The 12,340-nt window shown below is 36.3% G+C and overlaps 1 pseudogene; it reads left to right on the plus strand.

Annotated features, from left to right (window-relative positions):
- The first annotated feature begins 203 nt into the window (after positions 1 to 203).
- On the plus strand, positions 204 to 10,704 carry LOC121224574 (uncharacterized; annotated as a pseudogene).
- Positions 10,705 to 12,340: the final 1,636 nt, after the last annotated feature.

Below are 12,340 nucleotides of genomic sequence, written 5' to 3' on the forward strand. Positions count from 1 at the left end.
TTGGCAATGCAAATTTGGTGCTAAGAAAGGGGATATTCTATAAAGTTGGATGAGAAAATGCTTTCAAGTACATAATTTTCTACTGATAAGCATCAGATGATAAACATGTCTGGTAGAGTGAGAAGCTAAGACTTGCTTGCGTATTACATGCATGCAACTTATCTAATGGTCAGCTGCAGTGGATGGCAAAACTTACATTGCTAATGCGGCAGTACTCTGCTGGAGCATTCTGTTTGGGCTCTTTACACATCTGTCCTTTGTCTTGGTTTGAACAGTCAGAGAATCTTTTCCAGAAACCTAGATTGGTTTTGAGTGATGATCTGTTAGCGACACCTCTATCCACTTTGAAATTCAGCTTCGCTACCACTAAATGTTCTCTATCTTGTGAGACCTGGGAGGAGTTGGATCATTCAGCTCTACTTGCTTGTAAACTCAAACTTGTATTGAGTTCCATCTTTACATACATGGTTCGGAAACTTGGAGATACTTCCCCATGTTTCATCGAATGCCTAAGAGGGTGTATGATTACCTTTACATGTTGGCATGTAATCTGGGTCATATGTTGCTGTTGTTGCTGGTTCAGTAGTAATTTATGCTGCCAATTTGACTGTTGGTCAGAATTCTGCTATCAAACACTCTTTGGCGGGTTCCCACCTCCCAAACTAGTGGTACGCTGTTGGCTTTGATGGAGCTGGTGGAGGACATGGGGGTCGGGGAGCGTCATGTTTGAAAAATAATAAGACAACTTTTGGGGAGGGTGATGTTTATGCTTGGTCAACTTTGTCTGAACCATGGAGTTATGGGAGCAAAGGTGGTAGTAAGGTTGATAGTGCTTCTGGTGGACATAGGCTTGGAGGGGAAGGTGGAGGACGAGTTAAGCTTATTGCGAGGACATGCTGTATTTGAATGGATCTATAACTGCTGAAGGTGGAGATGGAGGTCTAAAGGGGGGAGGAGGTTCTGGTGGAAGTATCTATATAAGAGCTGTGAAGCTGTAAGTAAGGCTCCTGAACAAACCAATTTCCATATTTCAAGTTTTCTGCATTATAGGGTGTTTGTTAGCATTTGATGCTAATTCCTATTGCTTGAGCACTTGTACAAAGTATGTTAACTGTACCTTCATTTCTGACATTCAATGCAAACTCAAATATGCTTTGCCCTTCCTGCTCATGTACAACATCATATAAAAGGGTTGTATATAAGAGCTTTTATGTTACTTCTAGCAAATGCTTGTAATAATGATTCGCTAGTGAATTACTGCATTCTAGCCATTCCACATTGTCAGTGATTTAATGTTTCTGTTGCTGCATTTTATTGATATAATAAATATATTGGAAAGGGCAGTTGCGTCAGCGATAGTGACAATTTATACTGGAGTTATCTTTACAATGATAGAGTTGGTACATCAGTTGACTAAATCCTGAGTTAATTTTGTAACATTTTTCATCGATAATATTTAGGATTTTTATCCAAAAATTTTGTTCCTCTTTGTCGATTTCCATTTTGGCCAGTTTCTCACTGTGTACTATGGTTAGCATCTACAGTAGGCTTTTCTGTTTTAAATTCAAGAAGATGGGAGTCTATTATTTGTTAGAATGACATTCTATTTGCTTGATTAGTTTACAGAGAATACGGAAATATCTTATACTAAAGCTCTAAAACCAATCACATGTAGTTTACTTCTGTTTTGACTTTTTTTTCTTGGTTTGAAGAGACAGATGCTTTCTGATAGGTGCTTTTTATTTTACAATGACTCTTCAAGATGCTACAATTTTTTAGTACTGAAGAAGATGCTTATGAATGACCAACAATGGTGTCTTAGTCTGTTGGCCACTTGGAGGCATTAATGTTGAACATCTACAAATTTAAAAACAATGAATTAGATTTTAATCTTGACTAAATGTTTGCATCCCGTTTCTTTACATAGGAAGGGATATGGTATTATAAGGTGCAGCTGGTGGGATGGGATGGGGTGGTGGTGGTGGTGGAAGAATATCTCTGCATTGTTACAGCATACAAGAAGATGTTAAGGTTTCTGTAATGGTTTGTACTTACCCACCCATAAAGGATAAGAATTTAGTACGTAATTGTAATGAAATTTTCTGTGGTAAGATGGGGCTGATTTATATGTTTCATTTTTGTCATGTGGTTTTAGTTTTGGCTGTCCTGGAAATTCTGGAGCAGCTGGGACATATTTCAATGCTGATTTACTCAGTCTAAGAGTTTGGCAATGATAATGTTACCACTGAACCGAAACTCCTTTGCTTGATTTTCCTACTAGACCAATTTGGTCAAATGTTTTTGTGGAGAATAATGCGAAAGTTTTGGTTCCTTTCTTTGGTCCAGAGTTCAGGTTTAACCTCTATCTTCTTCCATGCTATCTCCTTTTCATAGACTTATCATATTTTTTAATGTTTTCTTATATTTCATAGCTTACCGGTTCCAATTTCTTTTGTCGATATACATTGCCTTTAGGAGCATCTGTTCTTCTAGAATAGTGGTCGTATTCCAAATTTCCAAAGTCATGCTGTTTTCTTAGTATTCTTTTTCATTGTGAGGGTGAGAGGTCAAATCAGTCTATATCATGGAGGAACAATTGTCTTTGGGTTGTCTGCATACCCAATACCAGAATTTGAGCTTGTTGCAGAAGAACTTTTAATGAGTGATTCCACAATAAAGGTATTTACATTGGTTTTTATTATGTTTATCTGAGGAAACTTCAAATGTTCTATGTTAGATATTATTTTCATTTAGATAGAGGTGAACTATATATGTAGTGGCCGTATCAGGTGGTAGTAGTTGGGTGCGAGTGTTTTTTTTTAACAGTTTGAGTACATCCGGAAGATGATCATTTATCGTTTGACTTAGTATGAATTCATGACCAAGATTTTTGTCCCGACCTTTCCAGCAGGTTAAAGAACTGTTTGTGCATGGTGAGTGGAGTAATAATAGATTTTGCCTTTTTAACTTTTCTTTGTGCCATTCCTTCCAAGCATGTATCGGGACAATAACTAGTTTCAAGTTTTCAGATCAGAATTCTTTCTTAACTATTTCTCCTTGTAATGCAATTGTTGTTTATGCACTTTGTTAAGGTAGTGTGATGATATTCTGATGAACTAATTTATTATTACCTGCAATTTTCATTTCATTATGTTATGAGAGGTGACACAGTTGTGTAGCCTCTTAGTGAAGCTTGAAAGATTTATGTTTTTCATTTTATTTTTTATTCTTTATTCATTTCATCATTACTCTAAATAAGTCCTTTTCAAAATGAAGGTATTTGGTGCATTTAGGGTTTCTGTCAAAATGTTGCTTATGTGGAACTCCAAAATTCAAATAGATGGTGGTGGAATACAGTTGTCACTGCATCTATCCTTGAAGTAGGAATCTGGTTGTTCTAAGGGTATGATGCTTGAACTTCTCATAAATTTCATTGTTATTTCTTATTCTTATTTCTCATCTTCCCCTGGTTGATTAAAAGCGTTAGATATTTATGTGGATCCATTGTCTTGCAGGGAAACTCTGTCATTAATTCAAATGCAAACTTGGGTGTATATGGTCAAGGACTGCTGATGTTAACTGGTCAGGGTGATGCAATTCAAGGCCAGCGGCTTTCCTTGTCTCTGTTTTATAACATAACAGTAAGCCATTACTACATGAATTACTGCTTTCTGCTCTATACTTATTAGAGGATGTAATAGCTTAACTGTGCTGCAATTGTGTGTGTAAAAGTATCCTCAAGTATGCTTAGCTGTGTGTCTATATATATACCTGTATGAATTCTGCAAGGATGGCTCTAGAATACTATGATATTGTGGTATTTGTGAATGCTGGATGATTCAACAACTTATGTCTAATATTCTGTGTAATAATCGAGATTCTTTAAGAGAAGCCTTTCTTCATACATGTGAGAACCTTATGCAACATCCCTAATATTCTGCTTGTATACCTTAAGAAAGCATATGACATGAATTCTCTAAAGAATCTTGATATCCACATGTATAGTAGAATTGAGGTAATAGTTTGTGAGAATCTGTCTGGGTCAAGGTTTCTGCAAAAATATATTGACCAATACTACTGCAGACAATAAGTTTTCGCCAGGTTACCTTTAGTCTTTAGAATCTGATTAAGAAACTTTCTAGTATTTTACTTGTTTTTTGAAACTATTCCTTCTTTTTCCCTTTCTTTTTATTTGTCTCCTCCTCCCCAACTTTTCTAATATTTTCTAATATGTCGACTCCTTTTATTTTTGTTGAGCTAAATTTATCTTATTTTATCCATTTGTTATCTCTGTTTTAAGTCCTTGCATGTTATAGGTTGGGCCAGGTTCTTTACTTCAAGCTCCAATGGGTGATGAGCTAGTAGAAGCGTGTGAGTGTGAATTTCAATTCTTTTTGATGGTTTTTTCAGAACATTTGGTGGCAGAATTAAATATCTGAGGTTTCTTTCAACTATCATCCTTATGTGTTTTTGTAGGGTTACAAATTCCCTTTGTGAGAGCCAAACATGGCCCAATTGATTTGATAACTCCTCCAGATGATTGCCATGTTAATTATACACTGTCCTTTTCTCTTCAGGTAGAAATATATTTAAATTCAAATTATTTGCTGATGCCAAATTAATTTGTGTTCACTTCTTTTTCCTTGTGAGAATTGTGCTAATCTATCCCATGGATGTTGTTTTAATGAATTAATTGATATAATTCTAAAAGAGTATTAAGAAGTCTTGCTTAACAAAATAATGTACTTGAAATGCTAACTTCCATCATGTCAAGCACATGTAAGTTGAAAAAAAATGTGTTGAATTATTTTGGGAAAGTGACAATCTTCAGTGTTCAAGAAGAGAATGAATCAATATACGGGTAACCATGCTGTCCATAAAGGGAAAGCATATAGGTTCAGAATAATCCATCTGTTTTTCTTGTTGCAAGGTTTGAATTGATTTTGCAACAATGAGAATATATAGTAAATGAGAAGTAGCATCTTGTCATCTCACTCCAGTTTATCACCAAAAGAGAAAGACATGCTTTCTTAAATGGATTGTTTTCATACCTTGGAAAAGGGGTTAGGAAGAACATGCACCATATTGTTTTATGTGGTCTTCTTCCTGGTTCACTTGGTAGCATTAGGGTGCTATTATGATGTGGCATAGTTAAATTTCTAAATTCTTATATTTGATCAATTTGCAGATTTGTCGAGTTGAGGACCTTACTTGTTAATGGGATCATTAAGGGAAGTATAATTTCACATTCACAGGGCAAGAACAGTTACTGTTGATGCTGATGGTTTGATTACCGCATCTGAATTAGGTAACAGAGAGTATAATCCGCCAGTGTTGATATTTATCCATTTTTGTCTATTATATTTCTCCAATTTCCACGTTTATACTCTACAAGGCAGTCATGCTAATAATCTATTGATTTCTATGAATTATGAATCATGCTTTTCTTAACATTTCTAATTTTATAGACCCTAATTTTAGGTTGCAGCAAAGGTATAGGAAAAGGAAACTATCTAGATGGAGCTGGTAGTGGTGCTGGGCATGGGGGACGTGGGGTGCTGGATATTTCAATGGAAGAGTTAGCAATGGTGGTCATGATATGGTGATGCTGATCTTCCTGTGAATTGGGAAGTGGAGCAGGGTCCAACTCATTCATTTGGACATGTATTTGGAGGAGGAATGATTGGTGAGTTTTCTGTTGAAGAATTGCCAAAATATTCTGTCTGAATAGTTGTTCATTTAGGAATTTAACATGTATGCGAGCTACTATCTTTCAAGAATTAATGTGGTAGCAAATTTTATACATAATATTCTGCTATCATTTTTATATTCTCTGGCATTGTGCATTGATTATGTGACTGACTTATTGTTGTGTCTTTGCTAGTAATGGGATCAGCGCAATGGCCTCTGCTAGACTTAGCATTTATGGCTCTTTGACGGCCGATGGCCAGAGTTTTGGTGAAGCAACATAATGATAATGGCTCATTAATCGGTGGGCTTGGTGGAGGTTCTGGTGGAACGGTTCTTCTTTCCTTCAAGAGCTTATACTTGCAGTAAATTCATCTTTATAACTGTTGGGGAAATGGTGGTCCTTTGGTGGTGGTGGTGGTGTGGTGGGAGAGTGCATTTTGACTGGTCTATGATAGGCATTGGGGATGAGTATGTTCCAGTTGCTACTACCAGTGGTTCATTATAGTAGTATGCTCTTTAGTGCAAAAAGCCATTATTTCTTATAATGTCAAGTAATTACAGTCGCTAACGATTTGTTGATTATTTAACTCTTATATGGATAATAATACCACAAACATTTTAGGATACTCCTGATTTTGCTATTTGCCTAGCTGCTTGATATTTAGTATCAGATAAAGGAGTTACCAACGCATACCGCAGAAATTAGGTGGAGTTCTTTTCCACTATGACCATCGACTTGCTATTTGTTTGTATCATCAGATTATTAGGAAAACACTATCATATGACAGGAGTTTTTTCAAGTAAAGCTTTGAAAGGTTTAATACTTAATGTCTTCTCTGCTGCATGGACAATAATGGGTAGTGTCATATTTTCTGTTGTCTTAAGAAATTATTACAATTCCTACATAGAAGCCTTCCCAAAAGAAATGTGTTGATACTAGCTGACTACTTCAATCATGATGGTTGAAGTGGAGGTGCGGGAGATAATGGTGGACTCTTTGGGGACAAGGGCACAGTAACAGGGAAAAAGTGTCCAAAAGGCCTCTATGGTCATTTGCAGGGTAAGGTTTCACTTAATTTTAAAGCTGTTACACATTTTTTAAAATTTGTGTTTCAAGATGTTATGTGTTGTAGCAAAAGCCTTATGCTGTTATGCATCAACTGATGGGGTCATGTTACGGAATACTTACAATAATTGTTTCAGTTTGCACTATATGCTGATTCCTCTAAAGTTCTTTAAATCTTGTGCTACTTTGGTCTAGCAACCTCCATCCTAATTCAAATTTCTTTTGAAAATATTTTATATAGCATTTCTTTGTAGGTTGCAACTAAAGGATATTAGACTTCTACATGTTTTTTTTTTTCATTCCTAAATGTCATCCAATTTTCTTTCTTCTATGATGATGGGACACCAAATTTGAGTTTACTAGTGTTGCTCCAAGAGAAATATTACTTCCCATACTATAATCTGATTTGTCTAATGCTACTCAGTGTACTACTAGATTATAACGAGAAATTGGTCACCATTAATCAATTAGGGGCTTGGCTTGCTGCTAATTGCCTATGTTCTATTCATGTAATAAATAACTTAATTTGTGCATTCACATATTGTATGAACCGTTCAACTCTTCCAACTTATTCACCTGACATCAATATAGATGCAATGCCATTGTCCTTTTTTCTTCTAGGGTTAGATTTTGGTATCAGTTCTGTATGTCATCTAGCTATTAACTAAGAAACTTTTGATGTTTTAACTAATCTGTTTTTCCTTAAAACTATTATTCACAGGAATGCCCCATTGGCACTATAAAGATATTGATGGCCTGATGAGACTTTGCACTCCTTGCTCTCTGGAGCTTCTTCCAGATCGTGCTAATTTCCATATATGTTCGAGGTACATGTTTACAGCACTTTCTTTTATACTTCATCTCTATTTACAAGTCTTCCATTATGATATGTCTCACTTTAGGGTGTCTATTTTGTGCAGAGGAGTCCGTGAGCGTTTTGCCCTATAAATGCTATCTGAAAAGTATAGATGCCAAATTGCTATACCCCTTTTGAGGAGTTGATATATTATTTGGAGGTCCTTGGCTTTTGCACTTCTTCTGTTGGAGTTTTTGCTTCCTTGTGTATTGTTACACTTTAAGGATAATTGTTGAATCAGCTCTTTGTGTAATTGCATCCGAGCAGCCATCATTTCCATACCTTCTTTCCCTATCAGAGTATATTGTTGAAAGCCATATGTCATCTTCCTGGCTTAGCTTTTTTGAGTGTGGCGAGGTCTTGAGAGGTAGAATATGCACATCTATAATGGATTCAGTTTCATCACTGTATGACATTGCTTTGTGGACTGTATATACTTTCTCATTCTAGGTACGGGGAACCAGAGCTGAAGAGACTCAGTGTCATGCTTACAGAATGTACTTCATGGGTCCCAATACTTTTAGAGAACCATGGCATCTTCCTTACTCTCCCTCCTGATACCATCATTGAGATAGTGTAAGAAAATATTTTAGTACCATAGAGATCAAATGATGGCACTTTCTTTATGCTGATGTAGTAGTATGATTCTCTATGTAAATTACATGCAAGTAGTAATGCTTTTTGGTTGCATTGATCATTACTGAACTCAAATTTTATAACCCCTTAACCCCCCACCCCCCAAAAAAAACTCCAAAAAAGTATTATGCTATTTCCAAAACTTTCGTTCTTTGCACGGTAAACCAACAGTTTAACACCCTACTGGTCACATTAGAATAGTAGCCTTTTTATTTTTGTAGGGTTGGTTGTGACGGTGGTAGGAGAGTTAATGTGCAGTGAAGTAGAGTGCTAAAGGACCCTTAACAAACCATCCCTGAGAGAATAGCAATCATCTAGCTAGTGCCACCCTGTTTTGCTCGGTGTTGATGCAAGATACACTTCATCTTGAAGCTTTCTAGTTATAGGGGTGCAATGGATATTGTTATTGTACTAGAATTCATTATTGAACCCCATCTTTTTTGTAGTTAGAATCCAGCTTTTTTTCTGGTTTGGGCCTAAAATAGTATCCATAATAAACAACCTCACTGAGCTGTCGGTATGAGATGCTTTAATATCGATTCATTGGTGAGATCAACTCAGTTGCCACATATGATTGGTGGGAAGGTTCAGTGCACGTATACTGTCATTGCTTGCATATCCTTGTGCCTGGTCATGGAAACCGGCAGTGGGCGGGGCAGGAAAATAAGTTACATCGAATTCAAGAATATGTCAGATCGGAATATGCCATTCATGTCTTCGCTCTGCAGATCACGTGCTTCTCTCAAGGGATGAAGGTTATGCTTCTCATTTTTTTTATTTTGTAGCCATCTTAAGGATCCCAGAGTGCTAAGCTTTATCTACTCAATCATTTCCTTATTGTTAGTTTGAGATATAGTTCTGAATTATTCTGATGCCATGTTTTATTTACTGCCTTGATGTTGTTTATGATTTTGAGAAGATACTTGGTTCTATATCATCGGGATTTAACTACCATAAGATGTTTACCGAGTAAACATTTCCTTTATGCAAATTGCGTGGATAGACATCAACCCCATGCATGCCTTCCTTGCTTATATTTATTTATATTTATATTAATATTTATATTTTATTTATATTTATATTTGAAGGACTCTACATTTTATCTTCTTTATCATGTCTTTATATTGGTGCCTAATTTGTGCAGGTTGGATCAACGCCTGATTTGATGGTTGCATACATAGACTTTTCCCTTGGGTGGCGATGAGAGCAAGTGGACATGGTATCAATCATAGAAAAGAGATTCCCCCATGTGTATAATATTTGGTGGGGATGGAAGCTATATGTCACCCTACAATCTTCATAGTGATACATTGTTGACTAATCTTGTTGGCCAGGTGTCCTGGATGTTTTATAAATTTTCACTAGCTTTTGTCATAACTTGATTTAATATCATCTGACTGAAAGAACTGTGCTCTTCCCAGTATGTGCCATCACTGTTTGGAATCGCTTGGTGGATGGTTTGAATGCCAGTTGAGGACTGTGAGACATGGATCCATCCGTTCCTGCATTAGTTCCTGTTATGAATTGGATAGCTAGTCAGGAATCTCAGCTTAGATTCCATGGGGGTTAAAATTGAGCTAGGCTGGTTTCAAGCAACAGCTTCTGGGTCTTTCAACTCCGGTATCTTGGTAGTGCGTCATGACTATATCTTTCAGAATTTGCACCAACCTGATTTGTCTGACAGAAGCAATGATGAATACCAAGGTAGCCTCAAGTAACAGTGCCTCTTAGATTTTCTATCAGTCCAAATAAAACACAGAATCTGATCATATATGAGTTGGATCTACTTTTGGCCAGGCAATTTGCAGAGTGGTTCTAATTTATATATCCTGCCCTTCATTACCAATATTATTTGTTGTCAGGAACTTATGTTACTGACTGAATGTATGAAGAAAATTTCCTTTTAGCACTTCAGTTAATGCCCATGATAAGGTTTCCAATATTTGAATGGTGTTTTTTTATCTCTGTAAATATTATTTGCTTATTGGCTGTTTGGTGGTCAATGGTTCAGGAAAATGCTGCATCTGCGGGCAAAAGCCTCGAACATCTTATCAGCAGAGTTGGCCATATCCGACTCCATGCATTATCTCGTAGAAAGATCATAGGGGGATTAATGGAGGTCTTTATAAATGATGCTACGTGAATCTTTAGAATTTAAAAGAGACATTTTCTTCCCATTTTTTCTCTTAGTGACAATAGCCACGCTATTGGTCATCAGTTATGTAGAGATTTTTCTTGTATAACTCACTCATATGGGCTGTTTTATGAATTGTTATCACCTTATGCTTGATTTTGTGTTTCAGGACTCCCTTCAGTTCCTATTTACTACCATGCTTTTGGTAGATTTGCCGTAACCCTTCTTACTTTGATTCAGTTCTATTGGATATCTCTTGGGGCATTCCTTGCTGTCTTACTTATTCTTCCTTTATCACTACTTCTCCTCCCCAGTGGTTGAATGCTTGTTCAGTAAAGAGCTCGGAGAGCTTCGATACGTTATATTCCTTGTGATGCTACATCTTGACACTCGTAAGCAGCTCATTCTGGGTTTTGTTCTTATTGTGTTGAATTACTGATGCAAAGACAATGTGTAATCACCCAAAATTGTATAAAGATGTATTTTTGTCTACAAAGCACTAAACAGTTTAAAGAAAAGGTAGATTCTTTTCCATGGTTTTTTAAATTGATATGTATTTCCAATATGGAAAAGGAGGAATTTTGCAATATACCATAAAGCACTGAATCTGATATTACTTACTAGTCAAGGAGAAAACCTCTACACCCTCAAGATAGATTTTTCTCCGCATTTTCTTAAAATGATATGCAGTAGCAAATATAACAAGGGGAGGAATGTGCATTTTATGTAATTCATAAAGCACTGAGTCTTGCATTACGTTACCATGTGAATAGGACTCAATAGTTTATTTAACATATGCCTATTTTATTTTGTGCAGGCTGTGGCTTTCATCTGTGGCATGATACATTATGGAATCTCTGCTTTCCAGCCACCTGACCAGGAAAATTCTTGGAACACGAGAAGGTGAAGATTTTTTCATTGTAACTCTTATTGATCTAATAGAATTCTTGGAACCTTAACTAAATATTAGGTGACACTGAAACTTTTTTAGAGTCCACGTTTCTTCCTAAGGAAATAGATATAGAAGATTATTTACAAGCTTAGTTTATGTAGATGTTAGTGGTATACCTTGTGAAGTGATAGGATGGATAGGTTGATGAAGTCTTTTTAAGATATTTATATATGGAATTTGGCAACAGGGAAGATGACAAATGGTGGCTTTTTCCTACCATACTTGTACTGTTGAAGTCAACACAAGCTCGTTTTGTTGATTGGCACATAGCTAATCTAGAAATCCAAGATTTCTCCCTCTTCTGTCCGGATCCAGATGGTTTTGGGCCTATGAACCTATGTCTTGACTTCAAAGGATCACTACGCTCTCACTTGCATTAATCAGCCTGAGGCCTTTCTAACTTCAGCTGCTACGGCTCCAACAACTGCTTTCCAGTTTCCACTGTAAATTTTGTTCAAGTTGTACAGAGCATCAAGTGCAGTAGGCTTTTTTTTTTCAACCTTTTGAGTATTGTTTCAGAAACACATTTGAGATTTTTGTGAATTAGAAGTCACAGGAAATTTCATTTTTTTCCCTAATATAATAAGATGCAGAAAGTTTTTGTGTCCCTCTGTCTCTACTTACAAGAATTGAGTTCCGAGTTCATGTGAAACCCAACTTTAGTTGGATTACTGATTCACCAGAAAAAAAAAAGCAATTGTTAAAGCAAACATATAATTTGGGATCAAATTTATTCTTCCTTCTTCGAAGACGATTAAATTTGCAGCACTCTAGCATGGCATTCATTATCGTATGTTACATAAAAATAGTACTATAAAATATTTTTCAAAAAAAAGTAAAAAATTAGAGTGGTGCAGCAGAAGCGTGGTGGATCCATGACCCACCGGTCCTAGGATCTAAACTTGGCTATGACACTCATTAGGCGTTTTTCTATATATTTTTTAAATTTATTTTTCATTCCATTTTCACGATGTGGGGCTGATCTAAGAGCTCAAGTTATACGGG

This window comes from Gossypium hirsutum, chromosome D12, assembly GCF_007990345.1.
Source record: "Gossypium hirsutum isolate 1008001.06 chromosome D12, Gossypium_hirsutum_v2.1, whole genome shotgun sequence".
NCBI lineage: Eukaryota > Viridiplantae > Streptophyta > Magnoliopsida > Malvales > Malvaceae > Gossypium > Gossypium hirsutum.